General features: G+C 41.5%; 1 long non-coding RNA gene across 1 annotated transcript in view; it reads right to left on the bottom strand.

The window, feature by feature from the left end:
• The window catches only part of LOC306670536, a 32,489-nt gene extending 20,207 nt beyond the window's left edge, over positions 1-12,282 (bottom strand). The window contains exon 1 of the long non-coding RNA XR_013766437.1: positions 12,193-12,282. This is a non-coding gene — a long non-coding RNA (uncharacterized lncRNA). The remainder of the gene's footprint in view (positions 1-12,192) is intronic.
• Positions 12,283-12,816: the final 534 nt, after the last annotated feature.

Below are 12,816 nucleotides of genomic sequence, written 5' to 3'. Positions count from 1 at the left end.
CCCATTATTTCCGTCATTGCACAGAATTTATGCTCACATTTTTTCTCACCTTGAACTCCACATAAAAATTAAAACATAATTCCATCTATATTAGCACACTCAAAATGAAATACTTAGGTATAAATATAAACCTAACAAAGTCTATATAAGGTCTACAATAGAAAAACAAAATCTGATCAACAAAATCAAACAAGAACTAAATAAATGGGGAGATGTTCCATCTTCATGGAGAGGAAGACTCAGTCTTTTTAAGATCTTAGTTATTCTCAATTTACCTTATAGAATCAATGCAATCCCAAATAATTTTTTATTAAGTTATATTGTGGATATTGACAAAGTGATTCTAAAGTCTGTATGAAAACACAAAATACTCATAATAAACAATGTAACATTGAGAAGAACAAATTTGGAAGACCGATATCACCTGACTTCAAGAATTACTATCCATCCACATCATTGAGAGAGCAGAAAAAGATAATATAAAGACAAATCATAGCCTGGATGACATTATTTTCAAATGACACAAGTTTGACCCAAAATATACAATAAATTTGTAAAAATCACAATAAGAAAACTGTCTTCTTCTCTAGTTCTCCTATTAGATTTTAAATATACTGTATTTCTTTTAAACTGTCACACTCAACGGTGAAGTCCTACCCTGGACACTGACTATCTTTTCCTTTCCCTTATTCTATTTTCTCCTTCCTTCATTTTATTCATCAGCCTCGTCCCCTCATCCTTTCATACCAGGATAAGTCTCACCCCAACCTCAAGATCTTTAACTACCAAGATGCAACCACATCAATGTTCATAGCTGCTCAATTCACAATAGCTAGAGTGTGCAACCAACCCAGATGCCCTTCAGTTGATGAATGGATAAAGAAACTGTGGTACATATACACAATGGAATATTATTTAGCTATAAAGATGAATAAAATGTAGGCATTAGCTGGTAAATGGATGGAGTTGAGGAATATCATGGTAAGAGATATAAGGCAAGCCCAAATATACAAAGCCCAAATGTTTTCTCTGATAGGTGGATGATGATACATAATGGGGTGGGGGAATGGTGGGGAGGCAAGAGAAGTATGAAGGAACTTTGAATAGTGAAGAGGAAAATGGGGCAGGAAAGGGTGGGGGAAGGATAGACAATAGACTGAGATAGACATTGTAACCCTGGGTCTTGGTATGATTTACAGGAATGTTGTGAATCTAAACAGTGTACAACCATAGAAATGAAAAGTTGTACCCCAATTGTGTACAATGAGTCAAAATGCAGTGTGTAAAAATTAAAATAAGAATAAAATGCAGGCTGCAGGCTAGCCTGTCCCCCCACTCAAAAAAGTGCTTTAAATAAGCCAAACCCACAGAACCAAAGGTCACATGTTATCTCTGATAAGTGGATGTGGATACACAGCAGGGGAAGGGCAGTTTAAGGGAAGAATGGAGGAACGTTGGACTGTGAAGAAGGAGATGAGGGGAGGGGGGTGGGTGTGGAAGGGAAAGGTGGTGGAATGAGACAAACATCATTACCCAATATCATGTAAGATTACAAGAATGGTGTGACCCTGCATCAACCAGAGAAAGAAAAATTTGTACTCCATTTGTGTACAATGAATTGAAATACATAAATAAAAATTTTAAAAAAGGAAGAAACTACTATACTTTCAGGAACAGTAGCACATCTCTTTACCCTCAGTAACTTGGGAGGCTCAGGTATGAGGATCACAAGTTCAAGGACAGCCTTAACAATTTAGCAAGGCCATCGATAACTTAGTGAGACCCTACCTCAAAACCAAATATCATAAGGAATGGGGATGTAGCTTCAGTGTAAAGCACCCCCAGGTTCAATCCCTACTAAAGAAAAAATAAACTAATTAATAGCAGAATATTTTTAAAAAGTTAAAAAACTGTTAACTTTATAGACATAATTTTTTGATTAGATGTGTATAAAATATATAAAATATTGGATGGACAGAGGTACAAAAATATTTGAAGGAATGATAATAACTTTTTGAGAACTGAGAACTGAGCAGTAAATTTAAATTCCTTCCCTTCCACACATGGAACCCTATCAGGCATGAGTAGAATCCAACTGCACTGAATCACCCACACCAGCCTCTCTCCATGGCTCCTCTCCTCAGACTCCTGCTCTAATTCTGTGCCTCAAATGCCCTCATAGTACCAAAATCAAGTGCCATCTTCTTCTTGCCCCATGTTCTACCCAACTTCCTGCTGCCTCTGCTTCTTCCTCTTATCTTGGGGGAATCAGGGCATAAGGATTCTCTCTGTTCCATTATCTCTTTTCTTCTATCAGAAATGATGATTCTTTTGTTTCACAGGTGTTGTGGACACCCAGGACATTAAGGGTGGGAGTCACTTGGATTTCAGACGAGACAAAACACTTGCAGATAACCACAGAAAAGAATGGTAGTAACAGAACCCCTTTTGATAAAACGTCACTGTTTTCATACATACATACACGCATACTGTTATGATTCACACATGATTCTAGAAAAGTAAAAACCACAAGGACTTAGGGAGAGAAACTGACAAAAAACAATGAAAGGCTTTTCTGGGGTAGAGAAAGAGGTCTAACATTGATCATGATGGAGAATACACAGGACAGTGTCCATATGTCAAATTCCCTAACTGTGACTAAATCACGTGAATCTTACTGTTTGTACATTATTCCTCTATAAAGGACTTTATAAAAAAGTTCTACAATGGCTCCCAGGTTTCCACTTCTTCCCAAGTAAATTCCATGCTTGGATTTCTGGGCCTTTCTCATCTTGACCCCCACAGGTTCAACCTCATTGCCAATGCCACCCAGTGCTTGATTTAGAGCCCTTTCCTCATCCTCCTCTAACAGCCTGCTTTCAGGCTTCTGTGCCTCTTTGCAAAGGTGTGTCTCTCACAAACAAGGCCCTCCTGGCTTCTGCCTCTCCAAAATCACACGTAGGACACACAGAGTGGCATGTCCTATTCTCCAAGCTCACAGTTTCTTCCAGTCTGCTACACTACTCTCAAGACAGTTCCTGGGTATCTGCAAGGGTTATTCTGATGGCAGGTTTTTATCAACACAGGTGCAAGATGGACTTACCTCCCTAACATGCCTCAAACAACATGCAGCTTAGAACACATTAGGCTCTCCATGCAATGTCCCCAGGATGGAGAGTGGCCTCAGAGATCCAGGTGGAGGAGAGATCTGAGCTGCATCTTAAGAGGTGGGTCTGGAAGGACTCATGAGCACCATGAGGGCCAAGGGCAGTGGAGAAAGCACAGAAAGTGCCTAGTGGCAGCGGTGAAAGATGCCTCCTCACAGCATCAGCATTTGGTTCAGCTTAGCTGGTCTTCATAGGGGTGCCTGGCCGTGTTCACTGCCATGACCTGGATGAACAGCTGCATGAGAAGCAGCAGCTGGAGGCCAAAGGTGGGTACAGCCACTAAGAAGCTGTGCTAGGGTTAAGGAGCCAAGGCACTGAACAATTGCGCTGTGACCCCGCCTTTCGAACTGACACCTCCCTCCCTGGTCCCACCCCAACTGGCCCCGCCCAAACTTGTTCCTCCCTGAACTGGACTGTTAGTCCAGTACATCCGAGGTGACGTCACTACACCCCGCTGTCCTCGTGACTGTCCGTTTTCAACGTTCATTATCACTCTCTGTGGCCCTGCTTCATTCTTTACTCCACAGTCCATCCGGCCCTGCCTCTCACCCGGACCCGTCGCTTTCAACATGTCCTTCACAGGTCCTACCAAGTGGCTGCTCAAGCCCCACCCCCTCTGCCCACCCTCGTTACCCCACTCCTCCCTCCTCACCAACCCTCCCTCCCCACCACCCCTGTTCTTCCAGGTTGGGCACTTGGTACTGTGTGGATACCCCATGGCCTTGTCCAGGGAGAAAGGTGTCAGTGTCCTCTGGGCCTGGAAAACCACACAACCTGCCAGCACGGTTCCCAAGTACATGCAAGATGAGAGGAGAAGGAGCAGGAAAGGCCTGATGTTCCTGTGGCCCACGCAGTAGTTCAGCCAACCGCAGTGCTGGTAAAAATCCTAGGGGAGAGGAAGCAGGACTCAGGGTCTATCTGGTCTAGACTCCATCACCACCATATCCTGAGGCCTCACCCAACCCTGCCCTCTAGGCCGTCTGCCCTTGGCCCAACACAGGGCTCCAGCCTCTGGAGAGAAATAGGCATTTCCTTAATTAAAGCACAGTTAGGACACCATTTCTCCTCAGGTCACCTGTCATCAGAAAGTTCTTAGAAACAATACCTGTGTGGTGTCACTTTGAGCAGGATTTAGAATGACACTGGGCCTCTATTTTCTCAGATACTGCCTAAGAATGAAAAGAACACCCGGGCCCAGCCGCCTTGTGCAGTTGTGAACCCAAGCAGCGTGTGCACAGGAGTGAAGAGCACTCAGAACCCAGGAAACCCTCCTACTTGGACACCCAGAGTGGACAGGCAAAGAAGCCGAGAACAGGACTGCAGCAGTCTAAAGGTCTTGGTATGCAGTATCAGCAAGCCAGGGGATGGGACAGGCACTGCTCTCCTGCCCCTGACTCCACCAGGCCCAGCACACATGTGGTGCCTTTTGCATGTCAGCACCAGTGCAAGCAAGGCCAGCCTCGCAGGACAGGTGCAGACACGGAGGCCATTGCATATGTAAGGGACCAAGAGTGACTGAGAGGCACTTTTAGCAGTCCAGGAAGATGGCCTCACCCACCCCTGGCCCATTTTTGATGTGAGGTTCCAAGTCCTGGCCAGGTGCCCCTGATGGGTTAGTGAGTGGACAGGGGGAGGAGTACTCACTTCCACACAGATGTTACATGAAGGGCAGTGGAAGGTGCGAGGTGGTCTGTGGAAGCCACAGTGTTCGCACCACGTCATCTCATGGTCTCTGGGATTCAGCCACGTGACATAGGGGTCTTGAAGTCCTGCTTAAAGGAACCTGGCACCAAAAGAGATTTGGGAAGTGGAAGGAATCCCCTCCATCCCTCTCTTGCTCAGGGCAGTCAAATAGCATCAGTTGCAACATGAAGCAGGTAGGAGGTAGGCAGTAGATTTCTGGTGGGTATCTGCTGAACAAGCCGACCACTTGGATGCACAGGAGTCAAAGAGAAGGTGCTGTCAAGCCAGAAGAGGTCTGTACGGACTGTATCCTCTGAAAAAGTGGTCAGTGCTTACACTGGAGAGTCAAATGGGAAGGATGAGTGAACTGTGTTTTGGAAGAGCCTGCTGGTCTCTCTTGTCAGCCTGCCCAGACCTCCCTCATAAAGGAACTGGAAAACTTTCAGGATTTTGTTTTCTCACACCCCACAGGCTTGGGAAATGAAGTGCCAGGGCCTAATTGATGATGACATGGAGAGAAGGGATCCTGAGGCCACAGGTGTGGTGACCAATGTAGAATGAGCCCTGTCTACATCAGCCCATGAAGTGCCATCTCTTTCTCCCAGGTTTCTAAGGACTTATCATGATGGAGGATTCCAGGATCTGCCAAATTCAGGGTAACTAGGGTGCAAATTGTTACACCGAATAGTAGGACCATTGCCAGGGAAAATCCCCAGTCTCCTTTCTGGGCCAGCCATCTGCACCTGAGAACAAAGTCAGACTCAGTTCTAGTCCGGGGCAACCCAGAGTTCCCCATGAGGCCTACCCTAACCTGTGAGAGGACTCACTTCAAGGACACATCAAAATATCCAGGCTATCCACCGAATGTCACCAGCATTTCCAGACACCCACAGTTTCCTTAGTGCATCAAAGACTCTAGATCTCTGGGCTCCTAGCTGTATATATACTTATTTTTCCTGCTGAACCTCTCTCTTCACTTCCCTGCCTCTGCACTATCATTGTCAATTTTCCCCTCCATCACTTTAAGGGAAATCTGACAGTGTGCATTGGAGACTCACAGGGAGGGCAAATGTATGCCACTTAATATTGTTACTCCAGCAATATTCATGGAACTCCATAGGCTTTGACAATTCCAGGAACATCTACTTCCTGTTTGGGGAGGGGCATTAAAACATTTCTGTGTGGCAGGGTGACGCCTGCCTTGTCGCCAACAAATGAGAGCCAGAGATCTCTCTTCTGGATTGACACCCTGAGTGCCATGAATATGTTGAGTGTAACATCACACAGGTTCTGGAATGTGGGCTCCAGCTACTTCCAGTGACTAATGAAAGCAACCTTCCCACACCCCCACCTACACACATGTTGTAGACTGGGATATCCTGCTCTTAAAATGTTGCCTTTTTGGAGCTTGTGATGACGTGGATGTGGTTTGTCCCCCAAAGTACTGGAGGCTTGGTCGCAGTATGGCAGTGTTGAGGTGGTAGGACCTGTAAGAAGCAGGGCCTAGTGTGAGATAATTCAGTCACTGAGGATGAGATCCTAGGAAGGGAGTCATGTACTTAACCTGGGCCTCATTTGTTCCTGTGAGAGTCGATTGTTATAAAAAGTGCAAGACAGGTCCCACTCCAGGATTCTGGCCATGCAATCTCTACTTCATGCATGTCCTCCCACCATGATGCCATTCACCATGTTGTAATGACCCTCACCAAATGTCAGTCACTAATTCAGACTCTGACCTAAATTAAACTCATCTCTATAAAATATCTATTTAGAGGTATTTTATTAGAGGAAGAGAAAGCAGGCTAATAGAGAGACTATGTAATATGGTGGGCAGAAGTTGGGTTATTATCACAATTTCAGGCCCAGAGCTAATGAAAGCAGACTGTGCTTCTTCTTATCCTGTCTGCACTTCTTCCCTTTTGTTGTAACAGAGTTCCAGGTGGGGGAAGGAGGTAGCCTTCTCCTCCTCTCCAAGTAAATCTCTTTCCAGTTTCCCTCATTTCCAGGATAGCTGTTCTGACACAATTCTGGTTGATGAGTCCTTTGCAAATGTCTATTGATGGTTTCTACAAATGCTTGCATCTTTTCAATAAAAGGGAAGATGATGCAATTGGCAGAGCTCTGTCCCCCTTCTTTCTGTCTTGAAGCTAGACTGCTGGCTGGGATGCCACCTTGGACCTTTTAGGCAACAAGTCATGCTAGCCTGATACAATCTGAGCCCCTGTATTATCCCTCACCTGCTTCCCACTGATCTTAATTCTATGTAAAAATAACCGGGAGTTTATTACACTGACGTGTCATTGTGTTGTCACAGCGTCTGAAACCCTCTGGTGGATTCTTCCCACCTTAACTCTTCATGAGGGGCAGAAACCATTTTCACTTCCCAATATGAGCTGAAAATGGCCAAATACTTGTGGCATCTCTGACAGGTTACAGAGGCCTGTGGTCCAGGTGACACCAATTTTACTCTAGAAATGCTACCACTGACTGAATGAGAAGTCTCTGCTAAGATGCAGCAACTGCATGAAAGTTCAGTGTCCATGTGTCAACCTCCACTCCTCCCCTTTTTTTGGAGTGGAAATTGAACCGAGGGGTGCTGTGCTACAATCCCAGCACTTTTAATTTTGAGGGAGGTTGCACTATGATTCTAAAGCTGACTTCGAACTTGCAATCTTCCTTTCTCACTCAACGAAGCCTCAAGTTCTACAGGCTTGTGCCACCAAGGCTGGCCAAGAAAATTAAACAGATAAAAAATACATCAGCACTGGTGCCATTAAGATTGGGACAAAAGGTCAGTACTGTACAAAATGACTGATTAGGGCAGGAAGATGGTGGTGGATCAAAAAGGAAATAAAATGCTAATACCTCCAGAGCACTTCCCTGTCTACAACCAGTTTCCAAGGTTTTCCTGCCCCCAGCATTTGCTCTTCCCAGTAAAACATTTTTAATGAGTACCCACTGGTTAGCTCTCTTCCTGTCTTTGTGGGCAGATACGGAAAATAGGGAGAGGTATCCATATCTTCTTACCCATGTAGTCAGGAAAGGAGGACAGGGACATGAGAAAAAAGAAACCAGAAATCTATAAAAGGTGCAGGACACCCCCACACCTTGGACATCAGCTTGGAATCTCCTCTCTGGAGAACTCTCTCACACATAATGTATCTCAAGCTCTTTGTTCTCTTTTCTCCACATCCACTTATAAACATACATTTAAGAAATCTTGAAATATTGGGGAAAGTGTCTCTGCATTCGGAAGTTCTGAAGTTCCATTTCTTGCAATGAGCTCTAAGGCCTAAAAATAGAACATCTGTGACCTTCTTTCTGGCCCTGTGGCAGAGGGAGGGTTAGTTAGGGGGAGATGAGAGGGTTGCTTTATGGTGAGCTACATCCCTAATACTTTTTAAAATATTTTTGAGACTGGGTCTCAACAAATTCTTTAGGCTCAGCTAAAACTTGTTATCCTCCTTCTTTGGCCTCCTCAATCACCATGATTACAGGTGTGCAAACATTGCATAAGGTAGTCCTGACACTCTTAATGTAGCTCAACAAAATTATAATGTACTGTATCAAGTTTACAGAACTGTCCTGTGTGTGTGTGTATAGTGCTGGGATGAAATCCAGGGCCTTTTACATGCTGGGGAAGCACTCTATCAGAGAACATTTTCAGCCCTTCTTAATTCTTCAGAGATAATCACTAAATTGTAAAGTGAGGTCCTGATTATCTCTACCTCTTTGAATTTTGTAACTGCTCTCTTCACTTCCATTATTTTCTTGCTCTCTCCCTGTCTTTCTCTCTCTTTCCATTGGGTGCTATAGGATTTGAACCAGGCATCCTCTAGGCAAGTAAGTGCTCGGCCACTGAGCTGAACCCCAGCCCTCTCTTTAATTTACATTGAGATAGGGTATCTCTAATTTGCCCAGGAAGGCCTCAAACTAGAGATCTTCCTGCCTCTGCCTCTCCAGAAACTGAGATTACAGGTGTGTGCCACCAGGCGTGGCAAGATCATCTTTTCTGTGTTGAACAATGAATGCAATACATCTTGCTTAACAAAACAAAATCAGCAACAAGTATAAAAACACCACCTATGGTACATAATAATGAAAAAAATCGTGATGTCAATCCTTCTATAAATGTGTATAATCCTGTTAAACATTACCAAGCTAATTAATACATTTCAAATCAATTGGATTTACTGAAACTCTGTCCCTTAACTTGTTATATGCAGCTTCATCATTCCTAATAACACATCATAAAATGGATAAATATAGCAGTGACATATAAGTGTTTTCATAATTTAAACAAAACCGCATTCATAAAATGATTGTAATCTTTCACTTTAGATTTTTATTTAAATTTCTGGAAATGAAATTATATCTAATTAATTGACTATTTTATAATAGAAGTTGAAGTTTTGAAATGAAGCAGACAACATAGACCATAGCTGAGTTGCCATGTGAGACAGGAAGAACACTTTAATAAATCTCTCTCACCTCCTCTAATATTGAAGACACCACTAGAGAGCCTTGCAAATATATTTTCCAAATGCCTACCTGCTCTTAAAATGGGGATTCTATACAGTTACCATATTAGATTCTCATTTTATTATAAATATCCATCATTTCTGTACAGTATTCATATCACAAATGATATATATACATATATATACATGTCTATATATAAATACATTTAGTTGCTTTTCTGTGGTGCTGAGCATTGAGCCCTGGGAATTCATGAATGCTACATGAATCCTACCTTGAGCTACCCCTGAGTTCTAACCCCAGCCTAACAAGATTGTAATTTTAAGAAGACCAATATATGTTTCCCTCAATTTTCTTGATTTTCTCCTGCTTACACCTGAACTCTTGCTCCCTCTTCCACTCTTCTTTAATTTTTACTTCTATCTTCTACTTCCTCTTAATCATCACATCCTGTACTACTTCTGTTCTCCCCTTCTCAAACACTCAAATATATAAACCATCTAGTAAACTTACATTTTTATTGTGGGCAATATCTGTACATATCATTTTTGCTTATTGTTACAAAACTGTATACATCTCCTCAGGAGATGATTTAGTTGAGGTTGTATATTGTTTGCATTGCATGAGGTTATGAACATGTGTCTTAAGGTAGAAACTGTACTGCTTCAGATCCACACTGCTAGATGGGTAGACACCCAAAAACATGAAAAAATTAGGAACAAATTGCCCCAAACAAACCAAGATGAGCTAAAAATGGAATCCATTAATGCCACAGTGGAAGCTATATCAGAGAAGGAGTTAAGAATGTACATACTAAAAGTGATCTGCCAGGGAAAGCACAACTTAAGGAGTGACATTAGAGAGAAAATAAAGGAAATGAATCATCACTTCAAAAAAAGATAGAGATTCTGTAAAACAATGAAGCAGCAACACTTGAATGATGCCCTGGGTTCAATACTCAGCAACGCATATAAATATATAAAATAAAAGATCCATTGACAACTAAAAAAAATATTTTAAAATAAAAGAATCATACTATGGTACATCAACTATGTACAAAGATGAGAAGAATATTATTACTTATACTCCAAACCAGAAACCATACCACTTACTAATAAAAATCTACACTCTTTGGCCCACACGTTCAGCTCTATACCTCAGAAGCAATGTGGTTTGTAGATTCAAAGTAAAGGCAGAGATTAGGTTTTCTCAAATGATTCTAAATTCTTGACCAATGAACATCTAAAATTAATAGCTTCTAGGAATGGTTTTACACTATAGCACACCTCAGAAGACATAATTACATTTTGACTATTAAGCTCTTTTATTGTTTTTTAAAAATAATTTAATAAAGTAATTTGGACTGGGATTAAAATATTTTGATGATGTTGCATACTGCCCCCTTTTGTTTTTTTTTTGTGGGGGCGCCTGGCAACTCAACCAGTGCTTGACAGGGATCCACTAAGGGAATGATGTTTGCAAGGACTCATCGTCCCGGGAGATGCCAGATGCTTGCCTCCGGGCTCTGGTGCTTTTTCTACATTATGTTTCCAATATTATATTACTCATACTATTCCTTGGTAGTAATCACTGAGGGTGAAGAGAATACTACAGAATTTCCCAAGAATATTAATAAAACATTAGGGACTATAACTCCTTCTCAGTCACAAGTAGTAAAAAATATTTTACCACTGTGTGATGTGTCTTCTTCCTGGGGTGCTTGTTATGAACATGTAATGCAGTACATAAATTTGGCCACGGAACCATCTGTCTTTCCAACCATGAGTATGCAAAAAGCACCTCCCACAGTAGCTACTAGATATGGACTAGCTTATTTTATCAATGGCAAGCCCTGCTACCCCGCTAAAGGCAAGCCCTTAGAGAAGATAGATATATATCTCCCCCTGTCTCCTACAGGGTGGTTTAATCCAGATGATGGTTTTGTTTATGTGTGGTGGTAAGGTAAAAGAATAAGGTTTCACAACATTCCTTCCTTCCTACAAAAAATAGGCCATTCCTATAATAAACATTGGTACACAATGCCTTGTCCTGGGTAAAGGAGCTACATAAGACAAGGTAATTTATTTAGTAAAAAAAACTTGGCCACGAGAACCATTGGGACCACTGCCCTCCTGTAACCCTTAACTCAGTAATTTAGATATTAACCAGAAGAACCTAGTAGAGTTGGTCACATGACATTATTTGTCTACCACTTTAACCGCAAGAATAATAATAGTCTTAGATTACATAGAGTTTAGATATTAAGGATATAAACATTGTATTAGCTCATTGACTTAGTTAAATAATTGTAATCTGTACGGTTACTGATTTCTCACAATCTTTTGGTAAAAACAATTTCTGCCTATGCTTTGGAAACTTCTTTGATTTTATTAATCATAAGCCTGTCATCATAGCCTGAAGAAAAGTGTATATAAACCCCAGACTTCCCCAGAATAAAGTGGGATTGATTGCACCAGAGCTAGAGTCTGTGTCTTTCATTCTCCATCCATCGCCGACGCTGTCTCCCAGCGCCCCGTTTACCAGTATGGAACCCATGGACTCCTGCTAGGGCTGGACCCCAGCATTTTTTCTTCCTACAACAGAGTGGGAATTATTAGGACATTTATCCTGAATAATACGTTTTCTCCTAAAAGTTATAGTAAAACTGAAAGAGATCCAAAAAGCAGGGAAAAATCACCAAAGGTGGACAACAAACCTAAATGCACTGAATCAGGCAAAGGTCAAGACACTGAAACTTCTTTAGAAGCAAATAAAGAGAAACTAGAATTATGAAGCATACAATTTAGCAGAGACCTTAGAAGAAAAAAACATTTAAGTGCAGTTGTACTGACAAAGTACTCACCAGCATTAATCTACTCCAACTATCTCAAGTATAACTGAGAAACAGAAAACCTACTTTAGTACTTGATGTTAATTTTGTGTAAAGTCAGGAAGAGTATTTACAGATATCCCTTCTAATGTTAAAGCCATTCAGTTAATTATTAATTCCTGGCATTAGATCTGCAAACTTCAGACTTTCTTATTTACATAGGAATTGAATAATAGCTATGAACTGCTTCATAGCTAACCCTAAGTTGGATATTTTATAAACTATTGTTTTCAGAATTCCTTCCATATTAGTACATTTATGTGCCTCAATTAAAAACTATATTACAGTATACAAAAATACCATTCCTTTAATGTTTGACATTTAAGGTAGTTTTAGTGTTTCTTTACCGTGATGCAGAGAATATCTTTTTACTAATTATGGTGCACATAAGTAGTAATTCTATAGGACTGAATATGGAAAAGAGTAATGTTAAGAAAAATAAAAATAATAATATTTATAATATGGTGTCATATGACACCAGTGTTGGCATGCTGATCTTGATTCCTCCAGAACTGTAAGATATTAATTTCTGTTCTCAATCTACTACTCACTATGGAGTATAAATGACCGATTTTGAAATATTTTGTTGTACAAGCA

The sequence above is a fragment of the Sciurus vulgaris genome (assembly GCF_902686455.1).
Source record: "Sciurus vulgaris genome assembly, chromosome: 10".
NCBI classification, from domain to species: Eukaryota; Metazoa; Chordata; class Mammalia; order Rodentia; family Sciuridae; genus Sciurus; species Sciurus vulgaris.
The sequence above is the reverse complement of the archived record's forward strand: the minus strand, read 5'-3'. Positions and strand labels throughout refer to the sequence as shown.